This window comes from Miniopterus schreibersii (genome assembly GCF_964146895.1).
Source record: "Miniopterus schreibersii genome assembly, chromosome: 21".
Taxonomy (NCBI): domain Eukaryota; kingdom Metazoa; phylum Chordata; class Mammalia; order Chiroptera; family Miniopteridae; genus Miniopterus; species Miniopterus schreibersii.
In genome coordinates this window covers 18,749,679-18,777,072 of record NC_138123.1, presented here as the reverse complement: position 1 = coordinate 18,777,072, position 27,394 = coordinate 18,749,679, and positions in this window count along the sequence as shown.

Below are 27,394 nucleotides of genomic sequence, written 5' to 3'. Positions count from 1 at the left end.
TCACAAAAAGATGTGTTTGCGTGTCTGTGGTGAAAGGAGCTCTAAGTTGTGTATTCAGTGCTAGAGAGTGACACACTCTACATAGGTTACACAGCGTTTTACGAGAACCAACATGCTAAAAACTGAAACTGCTACAAGGTGTGTGTAGCGTGCAGAAAGAAGGCTTGTCATTTCAAAGAAAGAAGAGGAAACCAAAATCCAGGTAGTGAAACGAACACACCAGTATGGGAGATGTGCATGTGGACATTTTCAAGCAGGGGCTCTTTGTGGACACTTGGGAACAGCGCTGTGAAAAAATTTCGTACGAAGCGGGATTTGGCCAAAGTTGAAAGACCTTCCAAAACCAACCCTAAAGAACTTAGCCAAACAATGAATGTTGCAATAAACTCCTGCAGGAAAGGTGCATCTATGACACAACTCCCTGGCAGGTAGCTACATTCTGCACAGTACAAAATGCATATGAATTCAAGGCTGAAAACTCACTCCAGAAGGAAGCAATGCGTGTGTTTCTCTCTGAAAGAACACTCAGCCACTAGGCTTTCGCTTGCTCCTTCAAAGTCTTTGTAGAAACGTGTGTTTTCACTGCTGGAATACGTTTTGGGATGCATTGTTTCAATCTCTTGCAAGCCTCATGTTGTTTCTTACACAATGTGGAAAAATAAGGAGTATGTTTCCCAAATCTCTTGAAATCCAGGAAAACCCACACTGCATCACTCTTGCACAAACACGCTCTTTCTCCTAATGTGTTGAGAACATTCAAGATACCAGAAAAGAAGGGCATTTTGTAGTGAAATTCAGACGGGTTTGTAGAAAAGTACATTTCTATTGGCTGCAGAGTGCAAAACCATGATTGACTTCATGGTCTAGATGAAAACCTTACATTTCCAAGTGACCTGAAGTAGGACGTTCAGAAAAAGATGTGTTTGCGTGTCTGTGGTGAAAGGAGCTCTAAGTTGTGTATTCAGTGCTGGAGAGTGACACACTCTACATAGGTTACACAGCGTTTTACGAGAACCAACATGCTAAAAACTGAAACTGCTACAAGGTGTGTGTAGCGTGCAGAAAGAAGGCTTGTCATTTCAAAGAAAGAAGAGGAAACCAAAATCCAGGTAGTGAAACGAACACACCAGTATGGGAGATGTGCATGTGGACAGTTTCAAGCAGAGGCTCTTTGTGGACACTTGGAAACAGAGCTGTGAAAAAATTTCGTACGAAGCGGGATTTGGCCAAAGTTGAAAGACCTTCCAAAACCAACCCTAAAGAACTTAGCCAAACAAGGAATGTTGCAATGAACTCCTGCAGGAAAGGTGTCTCTATGACACAACTCCCGAGCAGGTAGCTACATTCTGCACAGTACAAAATGCATATGAATTCAAGGCTGAAAACTCACTCCAGGAGGAAGCAATGCGTGTGTTTCTCTCTGAAAGAACACTAAGCCACTAGGCTTTTGCTTGCTCCTTCAAAGTCTTTGTAGAAACATGTGTTTTCACTGCTGGAATACGTTTTGGGATGCATTGTTTCAATCTCTTGCAAGCCTCATGTTGTTTCTTACACAATGTGGAAAAATAAGGAGTATGTTTCCCAAATCACTTGAAATCCAGGAAAACGCACACTGCATCACTCTTGCACAAACACGCTCTTTCTCTTAATGTGTTGAGAACATTCAAGATACCAGAAAAGAAGGGCATTTTGTAGTGAAATTCAGACAGGATTGAACAAAAGTACATTTCTATTGGCTGCAGAGTGCAAAACCATGATTGACTTCATGGTCTCGATGAAAACCTTACATTTACAAGTGACCTGAAGTAGGACGTTCACAAAAAGATGTGTTTGCGTGTCTGTGGTGAAAGGAGCTCTAAGTTGTGTATTCAGTGCTAGAGAGTGACACACTCTACATAGGTTACACAGCGTTTTACGAGAACCAACATGCTAAAAACTGAAACTGCTACAAGGTGTGTGTAGCGTGCAGAAAGAAGGCTTGTCATTTCAAAGAAAGAAGAGGAAACCAAAATCCAGGTAGTGAAACGAACACACCAGTATGGGAGATGTGCATGTGGACAGTTTCAAGCAGAGGCTCTTTGTGGACACTTGGAAACAGAGCTGTGAAAAAATTTCGTACGAAGCGGGATTTGGCCAAAGTTGAAAGACCTTCCAAAACCAACCCTAAAGAACTTAGCCAAACAATGAATGTTGCAATGAACTCCTGCAGGAAAGGTGTCTCCATGACACAACTCCCGAGCAGGTAGCTACATTCTGCACAGTACAAAATGCATATGAATTCCAAGCTGAAAACTCACTCCAGAAGGAAGCAATGCGTGTGTTTCTCTCTGAAAGAACACTCAGCCAATAGGCTTTTGCTTGCTCCTTCAAAGTCTTTGTAGAAACATGTGTTTTCACTGCTGGAATACGTTTTGGGATGCATTGTTTCAATCTCTTGCAAGCCTCATGTTGTTTCTAACACAATGTGGAAAAATAAGGAGTATGTTTCCCAAATCACTTGAAATCCAGGAAAACGCACACTGCATCACACTTGCTCAAACACGCTCTTTCTCCAAATGTGTTGAGAACATTCAAGATACCAGAAAAGAAGGGCATTTTGTAGTGAAATTCAGACGGGTTTGTAGAAAAGTACATTTCTATTGGCTGCAGAGTGCAAAACCATGATTGACTTCATGGTCTCGATGAAAACCTTACATTTCCAAGTGACCTGAAGTAGGACGTTCACAAAAGGATGTGTTTGAGTGTCTGTGGTGAAAGGAGCTCTAAGTTGTGTATTCAGTGCTGGTAGTGACACACTCTACATAGGTTACACAGCGTTTTGCGAGCACCAACATGCTAAAAACTGAAACTGCTACAAGGTGTGTGTAGCGTTCAGAAAGAAGGCTTGTCATTTCAAAGAAAGAAGAGGAAACCAAAATCCCGGTAGTGAAACGAACACACCAGTATGGGAGATGTGCATGTGGACATTTTCAAGCAGGGGCTCTTTGTGGACACTTGGGAACAGCGCTGTGAAAAAATTTCGTACGAAGCGGGATTTGGCCAAAGTTGAAAGACCTTCCAAAACCAACCCTAAAGAACTTAGCTAAACAATGAATGTTGCAATAAACTCCTGCAGGAAAGGTGCATCTATGACACAACTCCCGAGCAGGTAGCTACATTCTGCACAGTACAAAATGCATATGAATTCAAGGCTGAAAACTCACTCCAGAAGGAAGCAATGCGTGTGTTTCTCTCTGAAAGAACACTCAGCCACTAGGCTTTTGCTTGCTCCTTCAAAGTCTTTGTAGAAACATGTGTTTTCACTGCTGGAATACGTTTTGGGATGCATTGTTTCAATCTCTTGCAAGCCTCATGTTGTTTCTTACACAATGTGGAAAAATAAGGAGTATGTTTCCCAAATCACTTGAAATCCAGGAAAACGCACACTGCATCACTCTTGCACAAACACGCTCTTTCTCCTAATGTGTTGAGAACATTCAAGATACCAGAAAAGAAGGGCATTTTGTAGTGAAATTCAGACGGGTTTGTAGAAAAGTACATTTCTATTGGCTGCAGAGTGCAAAACAATGATTGACTTCATGGTCTCGATGAAAACCTTATATTTCCAAGTGACCTGAAGTAGGACGTTCACAAAAGGATGTCTTTGAGTGTCTGTGTTGAAAGGAGCTCTAAGTTGTGTATTCAGTGCTGGTAGTGACACACTCTACATAGGTTACACAGGGTTTTGCGAGCACCAACATGCTAAAAACTGAGACTACTACAAGGTGTGTGTAGCGTGCAGAAAGAAGGCTTGTCATTTCAAAGAAAGAAGAGGAAACCAAAATCCAGGTAGTGAAACGAACACACCAGTATGGGAGATGTGCATGTGGACAGTTTCAAGCAGAGGCTCTTTGTGGACACTTGGAAACAGAGCTGTGAAAAAATTTCGTACGAAGCGGGATTTGGCCAAAGTTGAAAGACCTTCCAAAACCAACCCTAAAGAACTTAGCCAAACAATGAATGTTGCAATGAACTCCTGCAGGAAAGGTGTCTCCATGACACAACTCCCGAGCAGGTAGCTACATTCTGCACAGTACAAAATGCATATGAATTCCAAGCTGAAAACTCACTCCAGAAGGAAGCAATGCGTGTGTTTCTCTCTGAAAGAACACTCAGCCACTAGGCTTTTGCTTGCTCCTTCAAAGTCTTTGTAGAAACGTGTGTTTTCACTGCTGGAATACGTTTTGGGATGCATTGTTTCAATCTCTTGCAAGCCTCATGTTGTTTCTTACACAATGTGGAAAAATAAGGAGTATGTTTCCCAAATCTCTTGAAATCCAGGAAAACCCACACTGCATCACTCTTGCACAAACACGCTCTTTCTCCTAATGTGTTGAGAACATTCAAGATACCAGAAAAGAAGGGCATTTTGTAGTGAAATTCAGACGGGTTTGTAGAAAAGTACATTTCTATTGGCTGCAGAGTGCAAAACCATGATTGACTTCATGGTCTAGATGAAAACCTTACATTTCCAAGTGACCTGAAGTAGGACGTTCACAAAAAGATGTGTTTGCGTGTCTGTGGTGAAAGGAGCTCTAAGTTGTGTATTCAGTGCTGGAGAGTGACACACTCTACATAGGTTACACAGCGTTTTGCGAGAACCAACATGCTAAAAACTGAAACTGCTACAAGGTGTGTGTAGCGTGCAGAAAGAAGGCTTGTCATTTCAAAGAAAGAAGAGGAAACCAAAATCCAGGTAGTGAAACGAACACACCAGTATGGGAGATGTGCATGTGGACAGTTTCAAGCAGAGGCTCTTTGTGGACACTTGGAAACAGAGCTGTGAAAAAATTTCGTACGAAGCGGGATTTGGCCAAAGTTGAAAGACCTTCCAAAACCAACCCTAAAGAACTTAGCCAAACAAGGAATGTTGCAATGAACTCCTGCAGGAAAGGTGTCTCTATGACACAACTCCCGAGCAGGTAGCTACATTCTGCACAGTACAAAATGCATATGAATTCAAGGCTGAAAACTCACTCCAGGAGGAAGCAATGCGTGTGTTTCTCTCTGAAAGAACACTAAGCCACTAGGCTTTTGCTTGCTCCTTCAAAGTCTTTGTAGAACCATGTGTTTTCACTGCTGGAATACGTTTTGGGATGCATTGTTTCAATCTCTTGCAAGCCTCATGTTGTTTCTAACACAATGTGGAAAAATAAGGAGTATGTTTCCCAAATCACTTGAAATCCAGGAAAACGCACACTGCATCACTCTTGCACAAACACGCTCTTTCTCCTAATGTGTTGAGAACATTCAAGATACCAGAAAAGAAGGGCATTTTGTAGTGAAATTCAGACGGGTTTGTAGAAAAGTACATTTCTATTGGCTGCAGAGTGCAAAACCATGATTGACTTCATGGTCTCGATGAAAACCTTACATTTACAAGTGACCTGAAGTAGGACGTTCACAAAAAGATGTGTTTGCGTGTCTGTGGTGAAAGGAGCTCTAAGTTGTGTATTCAGTGCTAGAGAGTGACACACTCTACATAGGTTACACAGCGTTTTACGAGAACCAACATGCTAAAAACTGAAACTGCTACAAGGTGTGTGTAGCGTGCAGAAAGAAGGCTTGTCATTTCAAAGAAAGAAGAGGAAACCAAAATCCAGGTAGTGAAACGAACACACCAGTATGGGAGATGTGCATGTGGACAGTTTCAAGCAGAGGCTCTTTGTGGACACTTGGAAACAGAGCTGTGAAAAAATTTCGTACGAAGCGGGATTTGGCCAAAGTTGAAAGACCTTCCAAAACCAACCCTAAAGAACTTAGCCAAACAATGAATGTTGCAATGAACTCCTGCAGGAAAGGTGTCTCTATGACACAACTCCCGAGCAGGTAGCTACATTCTGCACAGTACAAAATGCATATGAATTCAAGGCTGAAAACTCACTCCAGAAGGAAGCAATGCGTGTGTTTCTCTCTGAAAGAACACTCAGCCAATAGGCTTTTGCTTGCTCCTTCAAAGTCTTTGTAGAAACATGTGTTTTCACTGCTGGAATACGTTTTGGGATGCATTGTTTCAATCTCTTGCAAGCCTCATGTTGTTTCTAACACAATGTGGAAAAATAAGGAGTATGTTTCCCAAATCACTTGAAATCCAGGAAAACGCACACTGCATCACTCTTGCACAAACACGCTCTTTCTCCTAATGTGTTGAGAACATTCAAGATACCAGAAAAGAAGGGCATTTTGTAGTGAAATTCAGACGGGTTTGTAGAAAAGTACATTTCTATTGGCTGCAGAGTGCAAAACCATGATTGACTTCATGGTCTCGATGAAAACCTTACATTTCCAAGTGACCTGAAGTAGGACGTTCACAAAAGGATGTGTTTGAGTGTCTGTGGTGAAAGGAGCTCTAAGTTGTGTATTCAGTGCTGGTAGTGACACACTCTACATAGGTTACACAGCGTTTTGCGAGCACCAACATGCTAAAAACTGAAACTGCTACAAGGTGTGTGTAGCGTGCAGAAAGAAGGCTTGTCATTTCAAAGAAAGAAGAGGAAACCAAAATCCCGGTAGTGAAACGAACACACCAGTATGGGAGATGTGCATGTGGACATTTTCAAGCAGGGGCTCTTTGTGGACACTTGGGAACAGCGCTGTGAAAAAATTTCGTACGAAGCGGGATTTGGCCAAAGTTGAAAGACCTTCCAAAACCAACCCTAAAGAACTTAGCTAAACAATGAATGTTGCAATAAACTCCTGCAGGAAAGGTGCATCTATGACACAACTCCCGAGCAGGTAGCTCTATTCTGCACAGTACAAAATGCATATGAATTCAAGGCTGAAAACTCACTCCAGAAGGAAGCAATGCGTGTGTTTCTCTCTGAAAGAACACTCAGCCACTAGGCTTTTGCTTGCTCCTTCAAAGTCTTTGTAGAAACATGTGTTTTCACTACTGGAATACGTTTTGGGATGCATTGTTTCAATCTCTTGCAAGCCTCATGTTGTTTCTTACACAATGTGGAAAAATAAGGAGTATGTTTCCCAAATCACTTGAAATCCAAGAAAACGCACACTGCATCACTCTTGCACAAACACGCTCTTTCTCCTAATGTTTGAGAACATTCAAGATACCAGAAAAGAAGGGCATTTTGTAGTGAAATTCAGGCGGGTTTGAACAAAAGTACATTTCTATTGGTTGCAGAGTGCAAAACCATGATTGACTCCATGTTTTCGATGAAAACCTTACTTTTCCAAGTGACCTGAAGTAGGTCGTTCACAAAAAGATGTGTTTGCGTGTCTGTGGTGAAAGGAGCTCTAAGTTGTGTATTCAGTGCTGGAGAGTGACACACTCTACATAGGTTAGACAGCGTTTTGCGAGCACCAACATGCTAAAAACTGAAACTGCTACAAGGTGTGTGTAGCGTGCAGAAAGGCTTGTCATTTCACAGAAAGAAGAGGAAACCAAAATCCAGGTAGTGAAACGAACACACCAGTATGGGAGATGTGCATGTGGACAGTTTCAAGCAGAGGCTCTTTGTGGACACTTGGGAACAGCGCTGTGAAAAAATTTCGTACGAAGCGGGATTTGGCCAAAGATGAAAGACCTTCCAAAACCAACCCTAAAGAACTTAGCCAAACAATGAATGTTGCAATAAACTCCTGCAGGAAAGGTGCATCTATGACACAACTCCCGTGCAGGTAGCTACATTCTGCACAGTACAAAATGCATATGAATTCAAGGCTGAAAACTCACTCCAGGAGGAAGCAATGCGTGTGTTTCTCTCTGAAAGAACACTCTGCCACTAGGCTTTTGCTTGCTCCTTCAAAGTCTTTGTAGAAACGTGTGTTTTCACTGCTGGAATACGTTTTGGGATGCATTGTTTCAATCTCTTGCAAGCCTCATGTTGTTTCTTACACAATGTGGAAAAATAAGGAGTATGTTTCCCAAATCTCTTGAAATCCAGGAAAACCCACACTGCATCACTCTTGCACAAACACGCTCTTTCTCCTAATGTGTTGAGAACATTCAAGATACCAGAAAAGAAGGGCATTTTGTAGTGAAATTCAGACGGGTTTGTAGAAAAGTACATTTCTATTGGCTGCAGAGTGCAAAACCATGATTGACTTCATGGTCTCGATGAAAACCTTACATTTCCAAGTGACCTGAAGTAGGACGTTCACAAAAGATTGTGTTTGAGTGTCTGTGGTGAAAGGAGCTCTAAGTTGTGTATTCAGTGCTGGTAGTGACACACTCTACATAGGTTACACAGCGTTTTGCGAGCACCAACATGCTAAAAACTGAAACTGCTACACGGTGTGTGTAGCGTGCAGAAAGAAGGCTTGTCATTTCAAAGAAAGAAGAGGAAACCAAAATCCCGGTAGTGAAACGAACACACCAGTATGGGAGATGTGCATGTGGACATTTTCAAGCAGGGGCTCTTTGTGGACACTTGGGAACAGCGCTGTGAAAAAATTTCGTACGAAGCGGGATTTGGCCAAAGTTGAAAGACCTTCCAAAACCAACCCTAAAGAACTTAGCCAAACAATGAATGTTGCAATAAACTCCTGCAGGAAAGGTGCATCTATGACACAACTCCCTGGCAGGTAGCTACATTCTGCACAGTACAAAATGCATATGAATTCAAGGCTGAAAACTCACTCCAGAAGGAAGCAATGCGTGTGTTTCTCTCTGAAAGAACACTCAGCCACTAGGCTTTTGCTTGCTCCTTCAAAGTCTTTGTAGAAACATGTGTTTTCACTGCTGGAATACGTTTTGGGATGCATTGTTTCAATCTCTTGCAAGCCTCATGTTGTTTCTAACACAATGTGGAAAAATAAGGAGTATGTTTCCCAAATCACTTGAAATCCAGGAAAACGCACACTGCATCACTCTTGCACAAACACGCTCTTTCTCCTAATGTGTTGAGAACATTCAAGATACCAGAAAAGAAGGGCATTTTGTAGTGAAATTCAGACGGGTTTGTAGAAAAGTACATTTCTATTGGCTGCAGAGTGCAAAACAATGATTGACTTCATGGTCTCGATGAAAACCTTACATTTCCAAGTGACCTGAAGTAGGACGTTCACAAAAGGATGTCTTTGAGTGTCTGTGTTGAAAGGAGCTCTAAGTTGTGTATTCAGTGCTGGTAGTGACACACTCTACATAGGTTACACAGGGTTTTGCGAGCACCAACATGCTAAAAACTGAGACTACTACAAGGTGTGTGTAGCGTGCAGAAAGAAGGCTTGTCATTTCAAAGAAAGAAGAGGAAACCAAAATCCAGGTAGTGAAACGAACACACCAGTATGGGAGATGTGCATGTGGACAGTTTCAAGCAGAGGCTCTTTGTGGACACTTGGAAACAGAGCTGTGAAAAAATTTCGTACGAAGCGGGATTTGGCCAAAGTTGAAAGACCTTCCAAAACCAACCCTAAAGAACTTAGCCAAACAATGAATGTTGCAATGAACTCCTGCAGGAAAGGTGTCTCCATGACACAACTCCCGAGCAGGTAGCTACATTCTGCACAGTACAAAATGCATATGAATTCCAAGCTGAAAACTCACTCCAGAAGGAAGCAATGCGTGTGTTTCTCTCTGAAAGAACACTCAGCCACTAGGCTTTTGCTTGCTCCTTCAAAGTCTTTGTAGAAACGTGTGTTTTCACTGCTGGAATACGTTTTGGGATGCATTGTTTCAATCTCTTGCAAGCCTCATGTTGTTTCTTACACAATGTGGAAAAATAAGGAGTATGTTTCCCAAATCTCTTGAAATCCAGGAAAACCCACACTGCATCACTCTTGCACAAACACGCTCTTTCTCCTAATGTGTTGAGAACATTCAAGAGACCAGAAAAGAAGGGCATTTTGTAGTGAAATTCAGACGGGTTTGTAGAAAAGTACATTTCTATTGGCTGCAGAGTGCAAAACCATGATTGACTTCATGGTCTAGATGAAAACCTTACATTTCCAAGTGACCTGAAGTAGGACGTTCACAAAAAGATGTGTTTGCGTGTCTGTGGTGAAAGGAGCTCTAAGTTGTGTATTCAGTGCTGGAGAGTGACACACTCTACATAGGTTACACAGCGTTTTGCGAGAACCAACATGCTAAAAACTGAAACTGCTACAAGGTGTGTGTAGCGTGCAGAAAGAAGGCTTGTCATTTCAAAGAAAGAAGAGGAAACCAAAATCCAGGTAGTGAAACGAACACACCAGTATGGGAGATGTGCATGTGGACAGTTTCAAGCAGAGGCTCTTTGTGGACACTTGGAAACAGAGCTGTGAAAAAATTTCGTACGAAGCGGGATTTGGCCAAAGTTGAAAGACCTTCCAAAACCAACCCTAAAGAACTTAGCCAAACAAGGAATGTTGCAATGAACTCCTGCAGGAAAGGTGTCTCTATGACACAACTCCCTGGCAGGTAGCTACATTCTGCACAGTACAAAATGCATATGAATTCAAGGCTGAAAACTCACTCCAGAAGGAAGCAGTGCGTGTGTTTCTCTCTGAAAGAACACTCAGCCACTAGGCTTTTGCTTGCTCCTTCAAAGTCTGTAGAAACATGTGTTTTCACTGCTGGAATACGTTTTGGGATGCATTGTTTCAATCTCTTGCAAGCCTCATGTTGTTTCTAACACAATGTGGAAAAATAAGGAGTATGTTTCCCAAATCACTTGAAATCCAGGAAAACGCACACTGCATCACTCTTGCACAAACACACTCTTTCTCCTAATGTGTTGAGAACATTCAAGATACCAGAAAAGAAGGGCATTTTGTAGTGAAATTCAGACGGGTTTGTAGAAAAGTACATTTCTATTGGCTGCAGAGTGCAAAACAATGATTGACTTCATGGTCTCGATGAAAACCTTACATTTCCAAGTGACCTGAAGTAGGACGTTCACAAAAGGATGTCTTTGAGTGTCTGTGTTGAAAGGAGCTCTAAGTTGTGTATTCAGTGCTGGTAGTGACACACTCTACATAGGTTACACAGGGTTTTGCGAGCACCAACATGCTAAAAACTGAGACTACTACAAGGTGTGTGTAGCGTGCAGAAAGAAGGCTTGTCATTTCAAAGAAAGAAGAGGAAACCAAAATCCAGGTAGTGAAACGAACACACCAGTATGGGAGATGTGCATGTGGACAGTTTCAAGCAGAGGCTCTTTGTGGACACTTGGAAACAGAGCTGTGAAAAAATTTCGTACGAAGCGGGATTTGGCCAAAGTTGAAAGACCTTCCAAAACCAACCCTAAAGAACTTAGCCAAACAATGAATGTTGCAATGAACTCCTGCAGGAAAGGTGTCTCCATGACACAACTCCCGAGCAGGTAGCTACATTCTGCACAGTACAAAATGCATATGAATTCCAAGCTGAAAACTCACTCCAGAAGGAAGCAATGCGTGTGTTTCTCTCTGAAAGAACACTCAGCCACTAGGCTTTTGCTTGCTCTTTCAAAGTCTTTGTAGAAACGTGTGTTTTCACTGCTGGAATACGTTTTGGGATGCATTGTTTCAATCTCTTGCAAGCCTCATGTTGTTTCTTACACAATGTGGGAAAATAAGGAGTATGTTTCCCAAATCTCTTGAAATCCAGGAAAACCCACACTGCATCACTCTTGCACAAACACGCTCTTTCTCCTAATGTGTTGAGAACATTCAAGATACCAGAAAAGAAGGGCATTTTGTAGTGAAATTCAGACGGGTTTGTAGAAAAGTACATTTCTATTGGCTGCAGAGTGCAAAACCATGATTGACTTCATGGTCTAGATGAAAACCTTACATTTCCAAGTGACCTGAAGTAGGACGTTCACAAAAAGATGTGTTTGCGTGTCTGTGGTGAAAGGAGCTCTAAGTTGTGTATTCAGTGCTGGAGAGTGACACACTCTACATAGGTTACACAGCGTTTTGCGAGAACCAACATGCTAAAAACTGAAACTGCTACAAGGTGTGTGTAGCGTGCAGAAAGAAGGCTTGTCATTTCAAAGAAAGAAGAGGAAACCAAAATCCAGGTAGTGAAACGAACACACCAGTATGGGAGATGTGCATGTGGACAGTTTCAAGCAGAGGCTCTTTGTGGACACTTGGAAACAGAGCTGTGAAAAAATTTCGTACGAAGCGGGATTTGGCCAAAGTTGAAAGACCTTCCAAAACCAACCCTAAAGAACTTAGCCAAACAAGGAATGTTGCAATGAACTCCTGCAGGAAAGGTGTCTCTATGACACAACTCCCGAGCAGGTAGCTACATTCTGCACAGTACAAAATGCATATGAATTCAAGGCTGAAAACTCACTCCAGGAGGAAGCAATGCGTGTGTTTCTCTCTGAAAGAACACTAAGCCACTAGGCTTTTGCTTGCTCCTTCAAAGTCTTTGTAGAAACATGTGTTTTCACTGCTGGAATACGTTTTGGGATGCATTGTTTCAATCTCTTGCAAGCCTCATGTTGTTTCTAACAAAATGTGGAAAAATAAGGAGTATGTTTCCCAAATCACTTGAAATCCAGGAAAACGCACACTGCATCACTCTTGCACAAACACGCTCTTTCTCCTAATGTGTTGAGAACATTCAAGATACCAGAAAAGAAGGGCATTTTGTAGTGAAATTCAGACGGGTTTGTAGAAAAGTACATTTCTATTGGCTGCAGAGTGCAAAACCATGATTGACTTCATGGTCTCGATGAAAACCTTACATTTACAAGTGACCTGAAGTAGGACGTTCACAAAAAGATGTGTTTGCGTGTCTGTGGTGAAAGGAGCTCTAAGTTGTGTATTCAGTGCTAGAGAGTGACACACTCTACATAGGTTACACAGCGTTTTACGAGAACCAACATGCTAAAAACTGAAACTGCTACAAGGTGTGTGTAGCGTGCAGAAAGAAGGCTTGTCATTTCAAAGAAAGAAGAGGAAACCAAAATCCAGGTAGTGAAACGAACACACCAGTATGGGAGATGTGCATGTGGACAGTTTCAAGCAGAGGCTCTTTGTGGACACTTGGAAACAGAGCTGTGAAAAAATTTCGTACGAAGCGGGATTTGGCCAAAGTTGAAAGACCTTCCAAAACCAACCCTAAAGAACTTAGCCAAACAATGAATGTTGCAATGAACTCCTGCAGGAAAGGTGTCTCTATGACACAACTCCCGAGCAGGTAGCTACATTCTGCACAGTACAAAATGCATATGAATTCAAGGCTGAAAACTCACTCCAGAAGGAAGCAGTGCGTGTGTTTCTCTCTGAAAGAACACTCAGCCAATAGGCTTTTGCCTGCTCCTTCAAAGTCTTTGTAGAAACATGTGTTTTCACTGCTGGAATACGTTTTGGGATGCATTGTTTCAATCTCTTGCAAGCCTCATGTTGTTTCTAACACAATGTGGAAAAATAAGGAGTATGTTTCCCAAATCACTTGAAATCCAGGAAAACGCACACTGCATCACTCTTGCACAAACACGCTCTTTCTCCTAATGTGTTGAGAACATTCAAGATACCAGAAAAGAAGGGCATTTTGTAGTGAAATTCAGACGGGTTTGTAGAAAAGTACATTTCTATTGGCTGCAGAGTGCAAGACCATGGTTGACTTCATGGTCTCGATGAAAACCTTACATTTCCAAGTGACCTGAAGTAGGACGTTCACAAAAGGATGTGTTTGAGTGTCTGTGGTGAAGGGAGCTCTAAGTTGTGTATTCAGTGCTGGTAGTGACACACTCTACATAGGTTACACAGCGTTTTGCGAGCACCAACATGCTAAAAACTGAAACTGCTACAAGGTGTGTGTAGCGTGCAGAAAGAAGGCTTGTCATTTCAAAGAAAGAAGAGGAAACCAAAATCCAGGTAGTGAAACGAACACACCAGTATGGGAGATGTGCATGTGGACAGTTTCAAGCAGAGGCTCTTTGTGGACACTTGGAAACAGAGCTGTGAAAAAATTTCGTACGAAGCGGGATTTGGCCAAAGTTGAAAGACCTTCCAAAACCAACCCTAAAGAACTTAGCCAAACAATGAATGTTGCAATGAACTCCTGCAGGAAAGGTGTCTCCATGACACAACTCCCGAGCAGGTAGCTACATTCTGCACAGTACAAAATGCATATGAATTCAAGGCTGAAAACTCACTCCAGAAGGAAGCAATGCGTGTGTTTCTCTCTGAAAGAACACTCAGCCACTAGGCTTTTGCTTGCTCCTTCAAAGTCTTTGTAGAAACATGTGTTTTCACTGCTGGAATACGTTTTGGGATGCATTGTTTCAATCTCTTGCAAGCCTCATGTTGTTTCTTACACAATGTGGAAAAATAAGGAGTATGTTTCCCAAATCACTTGAAATCCAGGAAAACGCACACTGCATCACTCTTGCACAAACACGCTCTTTCTCCTAATGTGTTGAGAACATTCAAGATACCAGAAAAGAAGGGCATTTTGTAGTGAAATTCAGACGGGTTTGTAGAAAAGTTCATTTCTATTGGCTGCAGAGTGCAAAACCATGATTGACTTCATGGCCTAGATGAAAACCTTACATTTACAAGTGACCTGAAGTAGGACGTTCACAAAAAGATGTGTTTGCGTGTCTGTGGTGAAAGGAGCTCTAAGTTGTGTATTCAGTGCTGGAGAGTGACACACTCTACATAGGTTACACACCGTTTTGCGAGCAACAACATGCTAAAAACTGAAACTGCTACAAGGTGTGTGTAGCGTGCAGAAAGAAGGCTTCTCATTTCAAAGAAAGAAGAGGAAACCAAAATCCAGGTAGTGAAACGAACACACCAGTATGGGAGATGTGCATGTGGACAGTTTCAAGAAGAGGCTCTTTGTGGACACTTGGAAACAGCGCTGTGAAAAAATTTCGTACGAAGCGGGATTTGGCCAAAGTTGAAAGACCTTCCAAAACCAACCCTAAAGAACTTAGCCAAACAAGGAATGTTGCAATGAACTCCTGCAGGAAAGGTGTCTCTATGACACAACTCCCGAGCAGGTAGCTACATTCTGCACAGTACAAAATGCATATGAATTCCAAGCTGAAAACTCACTCCAGAAGGAAGCAGTGCGTGTGTTTCTCTCTGAAAGAACACTCAGCCAATAGGCTTTTGCTTGCTCCTTCAAAGTCTTTGTCGAAACGTGTGTTTTCACTGCTGGAATACGTTTTGGGATGCATTGTTTCAATCTCTTGCAAGCCTCATGTTGTTTCTAACACAATGTGGAAAAATAAGGAGTATGTTTCCCAAATCACTTGAAATCCAGGAAAACGCACACTGCATCACTCTTGCACAAACACGCTCTTTCTCCTAATGTGTTGAGAACATTCAAGAAACCAGAAAAGAAGGGCATTTTGTAGTGAAATTCAGACGGGTTTGTAGAAAAGTACATTTCTATTGGCTGCAGAGTGCAAAACCATGATTGACTTCATGGTCTCGATGAAAACCTTACATTTCCAAGTGACCTGAAGTAGGACGTTCACAAAAGGATGTGTTTGAGTGTCTGTGGTGAAAGGAGCTCTAAGTTGTGTATTCAGTGCTGGTAGTGACACACTCTACATAGGTTACACAGCGTTTTGCGAGCACCAACATGCTAAAAACTGAAACTGCTACAAGGTGTGTGTAGCGTGCAGAAAGAAGGCTTGTCATTTCAAAGAAAGAATAGGAAACCAAAATCCCGGTAGTGAAACGAACACACCAGTATGGGAGATGTGCATGTGGACATTTTCAAGCAGGGGCTCTTTGTGGACACTTGGGAACAGCGCTGTGAAAAAATTTCGTACGAAGCGGGATTTGGCCAAAGTTGAAAGACCTTCCAAAACCAACCCTAAAGAACTTAGCTAAACAATGAATGTTGCAATAAACTCCTGCAGGAAAGGTGCATCTATGACACAACTCCCGAGCAGGTAGCTACATTCTGCACAGTACAAAATGCATATGAATTCAAGGCTGAAAACTCACTCCAGAAGGAAGCAATGCGTGTGTTTCTCTCTGAAAGAACACTCAGCCACTAGGCTTTTGCTTGCTCCTTCAAAGTCTTTGTAGAAACATGTGTTTTCACTGCTGGAATACGTTTTGGGATGCATTGTTTCAATCTCTTGCAAGCCTCATGTTGTTTCTTACACAATGTGGAAAAATAAGGAGTATGTTTCCCAAATCACTTGAAATCCAGGAAAACGCACACTGCATCACTCTTGCACAAACACGCTCTTTCTCCTAATGTGTTGAGAACATTCAAGATACCAGAAAAGAAGGGCATTTTGTAGTGAAATTCAGACGGGTTTGTAGAAAAGTTCATTTCTATTGGCTGCAGAGTGCAAAACCATGATTGACTTCATGGCCTAGATGAAAACCTTACATTTACAAGTGACCTGAAGTAGGACGTTCACAAAAAGATGTGTTTGCGTGTCTGTGGTGAAAGGAGCTCTAAGTTGTGTATTCAGTGCTGGAGAGTGACACACTCTACATAGGTTACACAGCGTTTTGCGAGCAACAACATGCTAAAAACTGAAACTGCTACAAGGTGTGTGTAGCGTGCAGAAAGAAGGCTTCTCATTTCAAAGAAAGAAGAGGAAACCAAAATCCAGGTAGTGAAACGAACACACCAGTATGGGAGATGTGCATGTGGACAGTTTCAAGCAGAGGCTCTTTGTGGACACTTGGAAACAGCGCTGTGAAAAAATTTCGTACGAAGCGGGATTTGGCCAAAGTTGAAAGACCTTCCAAAACCAACCCTAAAGAACTTAGCCAAACAATGAATGTTGCAATGAACTCCTGCAGGAAAGGTGTCTCTATGACACAACTCCCGAGCAGGTAGCTACATTCTGCACAGTACAAAATGCATATGAATTCCAAGCTGAAAACTCACTCCAGAAGGAAGCAGTGAGTGTGTTTCTTTCTGAAAGAACACTCAGCCACTAGGCTTTTGCTTGCTCCTTCAAAGTCTTTGTCGAAACGTGTGTTTTCACTGCTGGAATACGTTTTGGGATGCATTGTTTCAATCTCTTGCAAGCCTCATGTTGTTTCTTACACAATGTGGAAAAATAAGGAGTATGTTTCCCAAATCATTTGAAATCCAGGAAAACGCACACTGCATCACTCTTGCACAAACACGCTCTTTCTCCTAATGTGTTGAGAACATTCAAGATACCAGAAAAGAAGGGCATTTTGTAGTGAAATTCAGGCGGGTTTGAACAAAAGTACATTTCTATTGGTTGCAGAGTGCAAAACCATGATTGACTCCATGTTTTCGATGAAAACCTTACTTTTCCAAGTGACCTGAAGTAGGTCGTTCACAAAAAGATGTGTTTGCGTGTCTGTGGTGAAAGGAGCTCTAAGTTGTGTATTCAGTGCTGGAGAGTGACACACTCTACATAGGTTAGACAGCGTTTTGCGAGCACCAACATGCTAAAAACTGAAACTGCTACACGGTGTGTGTAGCGTGCAGAAAGGCTTGTCATTTCACAGAAAGAAGAGGAAACCAAAATCCAGGTAGTGAAACGAACACACCAGTATGGGAGATGTGCATGTGGACAGTTTCAAGCAGAGGCTCTTTGTGGACACTTGGGAACAGCGCTGTGAAAAAATTTCGTACGAAGCGGGATTTGGCCAAAGTTGAAAGACCTTCCAAAACCAACCCTAAAGAACTTAGCCAAACAATGAATGTTGCAATAAACTCCTGCAGGAAAGGTGCATCTATGACACAACTCCCGTGCAGGTAGCTACATTCTGCACAGTACAAAATGCATATGAATTCAAGGCTGAAAACTCACTCCAGAAGGAAGCAATGCGTGTGTTTCTCTCTGAAAGAACACTCTGCCACTAGGCTTTTGCTTGCTCCTTCAAAGTTTTTGTAGAAACATGTGTTTTCACTGCTGGAATACGTTTTGGGATGCATTGTTTCAATCTCTTGCAAGCCTCATGTTGTTTCTAACACAATGTGGAAAAATAAGGAGTATGTTTCCCAAATCACTTGAAATCCAGGAAAACGCACACTGCATCACTCTTGCACAAACACGCTCTTTCTCCTAATGTGTTGAGAACATTCAAGATACCAGAAAAGAAGGGCATTTTGTAGTGAAATTCAGACGGGTTTGTAGAAAAGTACATTTCTATTGGCTGCAGAGTGCAAAACCATGATTGACTTCATGGTCTAGATGAAAACCTTACATTTCCAAGTGACCTGAAGTAGGACGTTCACAAAAGGATGTCTTTGAGTCTCTGTGTTGAAAGGAGCTCTAAGTTGTGTATTCAGTGCTGGTAGTGACACACTCTACATAGGTTACAAAGGGTTTTGCGAGCACCAACATGCTAAAAACTGAGACTACTACAAGGTGTGTGTAGCGTGCAGAAAGAAGGCTTGTCATTTCAAAGAAAGAAGAGGAAACCAAAATCCAGGTAGTGAAACGAACACACCAGTATGGGAGATGTGCATGTGGACAGTTTCAAGCAGAGGCTCTTTGTGGACACTTGGAAACAGAGCTGTGAAAAAATTTCGTACGAAGCGGGATTTGGCCAAAGTTGAAAGACCTTCCAAAACCAACCCTAAAGAACTTAGCCAAACAATGAATGTTGCAATGAACTCCTGCAGGAAAGGTGTCTCCATGACACAACTCCCGAGCAGGTAGCTACATTCTGCACAGTACAAAATGCATATGAATTCCAAGCTGAAAACTCACTCCAGAAGGAAGCAATGCGTGTGTTTCTCTCTGAAAGAACACTCAGCCACTAGGCTTTTGCTTGCTCCTTCAAAGTCTTTGTAGAAACGTGTGTTTTCACTGCTGGAATACGTTTTGGGATGCATTGTTTCAATCTCTTGCAAGCCTCATGTTGTTTCTTACACAATGTGGAAAAATAAGGAGTATGTTTCCCAAATCTCTTGAAATCCAGGAAAACCCACACTGCATCACTCTTGCACAAACACGCTCTTTCTCCTAATGTGTTGAGAACATTCAAGATACCAGAAAAGAAGGGCATTTTGTAGTGAAATTCAGACGGGTTTGTAGAAAAGTACATTTCTATTGGCTGCAGAGTGCAAAACCATGATTGACTTCATGGTCTAGATGAAAACCTTACATTTCCAAGTGACCTGAAGTAGGACGTTCACAAAAAGATGTGTTTGCGTGTCTGTGGTGAAAGGAGCTCTAAGTTGTGTATTCAGTGCTGGAGAGTGACACACTCTACATAGGTTACACAGCGTTTTGCGAGAACCAACATGCTAAAAACTGAAACTGCTACAAGGTGTGTGTAGCGTGCAGAAAGAAGGCTTGTCATTTCAAAGAAAGAAGAGGAAACCAAAATCCAGGTAGTGAAACGAACACACCAGTATGGGAGATGTGCATGTGGACAGTTTCAAGCAGAGGCTCTTTGTGGACACTTGGAAACAGAGCTGTGAAAAAATTTCGTACGAAGCGGGATTTGGCCAAAGTTGAAAGACCTTCCAAAACCAACCCTAAAGAACTTAGCCAAACAATGAATGTTGCAATGAACTCCTGCAGGAAAGGTGTCTCCATGACACAACTCCCGAGCAGGTAGCTACATTCTGCACAGTACAAAATGCATATGAATTCAAGGCTGAAAACTCACTCCAGGAGGAAGCAATGCGTGTGTTTCTCTCTGAAAGAACACTAAGCCACTAGGCTTTTGCTTGCTCCTTCAAAGTCTTTGTAGAAACATGTGTTTTCACTGCTGGAATACGTTTTGGGATGCATTGTTTCAATCTCTTGCAAGCCTCATGTTGTTTCTAACAAAATGTGGAAAAATAAGGAGTATGTTTCCCAAATCACTTGAAATCCAGGAAAACGCACACTGCATCACTCTTGCACAAACACGCTCTTTCTCCTAATGTGTTGAGAACATTCAAGATACCAGAAAAGAAGGGCATTTTGTAGTGAAATTCAGACGGGTTTGTAGAAAAGTACATTTCTATTGGCTGCAGAGTGCAAAACCATGATTGACTTCATGGTCTCGATGAAAACCTTACATTTACAAGTGACCTGAAGTAGGACGTTCACAAAAAGATGTGTTTGCGTGTCTGTGGTGAAAGGAGCTCTAAGTTGTGTATTCAGTGCTAGAGAGTGACACACTCTACATAGGTTACACAGCGTTTTACGAGAACCAACATGCTAAAAACTGAAACTGCTACAAGGTGTGTGTAGCGTGCAGAAAGAAGGCTTGTCATTTCAAAGAAAGAAGAGGAAACCAAAATCCAGGTAGTGAAACGAACACACCAGTATGGGAGATGTGCATGTGGACAGTTTCAAGCAGAGGCTCTTTGTGGACACTTGGAAACAGAGCTGTGAAAAAATTTCGTACGAAGCGGGATTTGGCCAAAGTTGAAAGACCTTCCAAAACCAACCCTAAAGAACTTAGCCAAACAATGAATGTTGCAATGAACTCCTGCAGGAAAGGTGTCTCTATGACACAACTCCCGAGCAGGTAGCTACATTCTGCACAGTACAAAATGCATATGAATTCAAGGCTGAAAACTCACTCCAGAAGGAAGCAATGCGTGTGTTTCTCTCTGAAAGAACACTCTGCCACTAGGCTTTTGCTTGCTCCTTCAAAGTTTTTGTAGAAACATGTGTTTTCACTGCTGGAATACGTTTTGGGATGCATTGTTTCAATCTCTTGCAAGCCTCATGTTGTTTCTAACACAATGTGGAAAAATAAGGAGTATGTTTCCCAAATCACTTGAAATCCAGGAAAACGCACACTGCATCACTCTTGCACAAACACGCTCTTTCTCCTAATGTGTTGAGAACATTCAAGATACCAGAAAAGAAGGGCATTTTGTAGTGAAATTCAGACGGGTTTGTAGAAAAGTACATTTCTATTGGCTGCAGAGTGCAAAACCATGATTGACTTCATGGTCTAGATGAAAACCTTACATTTCCAAGTGACCTGAAGTAGGACGTTCACAAAAGGATGTCTTTGAGTCTCTGTGTTGAAAGGAGCTCTAAGTTGTGTATTCAGTGCTGGTAGTGACACACTCTACATAGGTTACAAAGGGTTTTGCGAGCACCAACATGCTAAAAACTGAGACTACTACAAGGTGTGTGTAGCGTGCAGAAAGAAGGCTTGTCATTTCAAAGAAAGAAGAGGAAACCAAAATCCAGGTAGTGAAACGAACACACCAGTATGGGAGATGTGCATGTGGACAGTTTCAAGCAGAGGCTCTTTGTGGACACTTGGAAACAGAGCTGTGAAAAAATTTCGTACGAAGCGGGATTTGGCCAAAGTTGAAAGACCTTCCAAAACCAACCCTAAAGAACTTAGCCAAACAATGAATGTTGCAATGAACTCCTGCAGGAAAGGTGTCTCCATGACACAACTCCCGAGCAGGTAGCTACATTCTGCACAGTACAAAATGCATATGAATTCCAAGCTGAAAACTCACTCCAGAAGGAAGCAATGCGTGTGTTTCTCTCTGAAAGAACACTCAGCCACTAGGCTTTTGCTTGCTCCTTCAAAGTCTTTGTAGAAACGTGTGTTTTCACTGCTGGAATACGTTTTGGGATGCATTGTTTCAATCTCTTGCAAGCCTCATGTTGTTTCTTACACAATGTGGAAAAATAAGGAGTATGTTTCCCAAATCTCTTGAAATCCAGGAAAACCCACACTGCATCACTCTTGCACAAACACGCTCTTTCTCCTAATGTGTTGAGAACATTCAAGATACCAGAAAAGAAGGGCATTTTGTAGTGAAATTCAGACGGGTTTGTAGAAAAGTACATTTCTATTGGCTGCAGAGTGCAAAACCATGATTGACTTCATGGTCTAGATGAAAACCTTACATTTCCAAGTGACCTGAAGTAGGACGTTCACAAAAAGATGTGTTTGCGTGTCTGTGGTGAAAGGAGCTCTAAGTTGTGTATTCAGTGCTGGAGAGTGACACACTCTACATAGGTTACACAGCGTTTTGCGAGAACCAACATGCTAAAAACTGAAACTGCTACAAGGTGTGTGTAGCGTGCAGAAAGAAGGCTTGTCATTTCAAAGAAAGAAGAGGAAACCAAAATCCAGGTAGTGAAACGAACACACCAGTATGGGAGATGTGCATGTGGACAGTTTCAAGCAGAGGCTCTTTGTGGACACTTGGAAACAGAGCTGTGAAAAAATTTCGTACGAAGCGGGATTTGGCCAAAGTTGAAAGACCTTCCAAAACCAACCCTAAAGAACTTAGCCAAACAATGAATGTTGCAATGAACTCCTGCAGGAAAGGTGTCTCCATGACACAACTCCCGAGCAGGTAGCTACATTCTGCACAGTACAAAATGCATATGAATTCAAGGCTGAAAACTCACTCCAGGAGGAAGCAATGCGTGTGTTTCTCTCTGAAAGAACACTAAGCCACTAGGCTTTTGCTTGCTCCTTCAAAGTCTTTGTAGAAACATGTGTTTTCACTGCTGGAATACGTTTTGGGATGCATTGTTTCAATCTCTTGCAAGCCTCATGTTGTTTCTAACAAAATGTGGAAAAATAAGGAGTATGTTTCCCAAATCACTTGAAATCCAGGAAAACGCACACTGCATCACTCTTGCACAAACACGCTCTTTCTCCTAATGTGTTGAGAACATTCAAGATACCAGAAAAGAAGGGCATTTTGTAGTGAAATTCAGACGGGTTTGTAGAAAAGTACATTTCTATTGGCTGCAGAGTGCAAAACCATGATTGACTTCATGGTCTCGATGAAAACCTTACATTTACAAGTGACCTGAAGTAGGACGTTCACAAAAAGATGTGTTTGCGTGTCTGTGGTGAAAGGAGCTCTAAGTTGTGTATTCAGTGCTAGAGAGTGACACACTCTACATAGGTTACACAGCGTTTTACGAGAACCAACATGCTAAAAACTGAAACTGCTACAAGGTGTGTGTAGCGTGCAGAAAGAAGGCTTGTCATTTCAAAGAAAGAAGAGGAAACCAAAATCCAGGTAGTGAAACGAACACACCAGTATGGGAGATGTGCATGTGGACAGTTTCAAGCAGAGGCTCTTTGTGGACACTTGGAAACAGAGCTGTGAAAAAATTTCGTACGAAGCGGGATTTGGCCAAAGTTGAAAGACCTTCCAAAACCAACCCTAAAGAACTTAGCCAAACAATGAATGTTGCAATGAACTCCTGCAGGAAAGGTGTCTCTATGACACAACTCCCGAGCAGGTAGCTACATTCTGCACAGTACAAAATGCATATGAATTCAAGGCTGAAAACTCACTCCAGAAGGAAGCAATGCGTGTGTTTCTCTCTGAAAGAACACTCTGCCACTAGGCTTTTGCTTGCTCCTTCAAAGTTTTTGTAGAAACATGTGTTTTCACTGCTGGAATACGTTTTGGGATGCATTGTTTCAATCTCTTGCAAGCCTCATGTTGTTTCTAACACAATGTGGAAAAATAAGGAGTATGTTTCCCAAATCACTTGAAATCCAGGAAAACGCACACTGCATCACTCTTGCACAAACACGCTCTTTCTCCTAATGTGTTGAGAACATTCAAGATACCAGAAAAGAAGGGCATTTTGTAGTGAAATTCAGACGGGTTTGTAGAAAAGTACATTTCTATTGGCTGCAGAGTGCAAAACCATGATTGACTTCATGGTCTAGATGAAAACCTTACATTTCCAAGTGACCTGAAGTAGGACGTTCACAAAAGGATGTCTTTGAGTCTCTGTGTTGAAAGGAGCTCTAAGTTGTGTATTCAGTGCTGGTAGTGACACACTCTACATAGGTTACAAAGGGTTTTGCGAGCACCAACATGCTAAAAACTGAGACTACTACAAGGTGTGTGTAGCGTGCAGAAAGAAGGCTTGTCATTTCAAAGAAAGAAGAGGAAACCAAAATCCAGGTAGTGAAACGAACACACCAGTATGGGAGATGTGCATGTGGACAGTTTCAAGCAGAGGCTCTTTGTGGACACTTGGAAACAGAGCTGTGAAAAAATTTCGTACGAAGCGGGATTTGGCCAAAGTTGAAAGACCTTCCAAAACCAACCCTAAAGAACTTAGCCAAACAATGAATGTTGCAATGAACTCCTGCAGGAAAGGTGTCTCCATGACACAACTCCCGAGCAGGTAGCTACATTCTGCACAGTACAAAATGCATATGAATTCCAAGCTGAAAACTCACTCCAGAAGGAAGCAATGCGTGTGTTTCTCTCTGAAAGAACACTCAGCCACTAGGCTTTTGCTTGCTCCTTCAAAGTCTTTGTAGAAACGTGTGTTTTCACTGCTGGAATACGTTTTGGGATGCATTGTTTCAATCTCTTGCAAGCCTCATGTTGTTTCTTACACAATGTGGAAAAATAAGGAGTATGTTTCCCAAATCTCTTGAAATCCAGGAAAACCCACACTGCATCACTCTTGCACAAACACGCTCTTTCTCCTAATGTGTTGAGAACATTCAAGATACCAGAAAAGAAGGGCATTTTGTAGTGAAATTCAGACGGGTTTGTAGAAAAGTACATTTCTATTGGCTGCAGAGTGCAAAACCATGATTGACTTCATGGTCTAGATGAAAACCTTACATTTCCAAGTGACCTGAAGTAGGACGTTCACAAAAAGATGTGTTTGCGTGTCTGTGGTGAAAGGAGCTCTAAGTTGTGTATTCAGTGCTGGAGAGTGACACACTCTACATAGGTTACACAGCGTTTTGCGAGAACCAACATGCTAAAAACTGAAACTGCTACAAGGTGTGTGTAGCGTGCAGAAAGAAGGCTTGTCATTTCAAAGAAAGAAGAGGAAACCAAAATCCAGGTAGTGAAACGAACACACCAGTATGGGAGATGTGCATGTGGACAGTTTCAAGCAGAGGCTCTTTGTGGACACTTGGAAACAGAGCTGTGAAAAAATTTCGTACGAAGCGGGATTTGGCCAAAGTTGAAAGACCTTCCAAAACCAACCCTAAAGAACTTAGCCAAACAATGAATGTTGCAATGAACTCCTGCAGGAAAGGTGTCTCCATGACACAACTCCCGAGCAGGTAGCTACATTCTGCACAGTACAAAATGCATATGAATTCAAGGCTGAAAACTCACTCCAGGAGGAAGCAATGCGTGTGTTTCTCTCTGAAAGAACACTAAGCCACTAGGCTTTTGCTTGCTCCTTCAAAGTCTTTGTAGAAACATGTGTTTTCACTGCTGGAATACGTTTTGGGATGCATTGTTTCAATCTCTTGCAAGCCTCATGTTGTTTCTAACAAAATGTGGAAAAATAAGGAGTATGTTTCCCAAATCACTTGAAATCCAGGAAAACGCACACTGCATCACTCTTGCACAAACACGCTCTTTCTCCTAATGTGTTGAGAACATTCAAGATACCAGAAAAGAAGGGCATTTTGTAGTGAAATTCAGACGGGTTTGTAGAAAAGTACATTTCTATTGGCTGCAGAGTGCAAAACCATGATTGACTTCATGGTCTCGATGAAAACCTTACATTTACAAGTGACCTGAAGTAGGACGTTCACAAAAAGATGTGTTTGCGTGTCTGTGGTGAAAGGAGCTCTAAGTTGTGTATTCAGTGCTAGAGAGTGACACACTCTACATAGGTTACACAGCGTTTTACGAGAACCAACATGCTAAAAACTGAAACTGCTACAAGGTGTGTGTAGCGTGCAGAAAGAAGGCTTGTCATTTCAAAGAAAGAAGAGGAAACCAAAATCCAGGTAGTGAAACGAACACACCAGTATGGGAGATGTGCATGTGGACAGTTTCAAGCAGAGGCTCTTTGTGGACACTTGGAAACAGAGCTGTGAAAAAATTTCGTACGAAGCGGGATTTGGCCAAAGTTGAAAGACCTTCCAAAACCAACCCTAAAGAACTTAGCCAAACAATGAATGTTGCAATGAACTCCTGCAGGAAAGGTGTCTCTATGACACAACTCCCGAGCAGGTAGCTACATTCTGCACAGTACAAAATGCATATGAATTCAAGGCTGAAAACTCACTCCAGAAGGAAGCAATGCGTGTGTTTCTCTCTGAAAGAACACTCAGCCAATAGGCTTTTGCTTGCTCCTTCAAAGTCTTTGTAGAAACATGTGTTTTCACTGCTGGAATACGTTTTGGGATGCATTGTTTCAATCTCTTGCAAGCCTCATGTTGTTTCTAACACAATGTGGAAAAATAAGGAGTATGTTTCCCAAATCACTTGAAATCCAGGAAAACGCACACTGCATCACTCTTGCACAAACACGCTCTTTCTCCTAATGTGTTGAGAACATTCAAGATACCAGAAAAGAAGGGCATTTTGTAGTGAAATTCAGACGGGTTTGTAGAAAAGTATATTTCTATTGGCTGCAGAGTGCAAAACCATGATTGACTTCATGGTCTCGATGAAAACCTTACATTTCCAAGTGACCTGAAGTAGGACGTTCACAAAAGGATGTGTTTGAGTGTCTGTGGTGAAGGGAGCTCTAAGTTGTGTATTCAGTGCTGGTAGTGACACACTCTACATAGGTTACACAGCGTTTTGCGAGCACCAACATGCTAAAAACTGAAACTGCTACAAGGTGTGTGTAGCGTGCAGAAAGAAGGCTTGTCATTTCAAAGAAAGAATAGGAAACCAAAATCCCGGTAGTGAAACGAACACACCAGTATGGGAGATGTGCATGTGGACATTTTCAAGCAGGGGCTCTTTGTGGACACTTGGGAACAGCGCTGTGAAAAAATTTCGTACGAAGCGGGATTTGGCCAAAGTTGAAAGACCTTCCAAAACCAACCCTAAAGAACTTAGCCAAACAATGAATGTTGCAATAAACTCCTGCAGGAAAGGTGCATCTATGACACAACTCCCGTGCAGGTAGCTACATTCTGCACAGTACAAAATGCATATGAATTCAAGGCTGAAAACTCACTCCAGAAGGAAGCAATGCGTGTGTTTCTCTCTGAAAGAACACTCTGCCACTAGGCTTTTGCTTGCTCCTTCAAAGTTTTTGTAGAAACGTGTGTTTTCACTGCTGGAATACGTTTTGGGATGCATTCTTTCAATCTCTTGCAAGCCTCATGTTGTTTCTAACACAATGTGGAAAAATAAGGAGTATGTTTCCCAAATCACTTGAAATCCAGGAAAACGCACACTGCATCACTCTTGCACAAACACGCTCTTTCTCCTAATGTGTTGAGAACATTCAAGATACCAGAAAAGAAGGGCATTTTGTAGTGAAATTCAGACGGGTTTGTAGAAAAGTTCATTTCTATTGGCTGCAGAGTGCAAAACCATGATTGACTTCATGGCCTAGATGAAAACCTTACATTTACAAGTGACCTGAAGTAGGACGTTCACAAAAAGATGTGTTTGCGTGTCTGTGGTGAAAGGAGCTCTAAGTTGTGTATTCAGTGCTGGAGAGTGACACACTCTACATAGGTTACACAGCGTTTTGCGAGCAACAACATGCTAAAAACTGAAACTGCTACAAGGTGTGTGTAGCGTGCAGAAAGAAGGCTTCTCATTTCAAAGAAAGAAGAGGAAACCAAAATCCAGGTA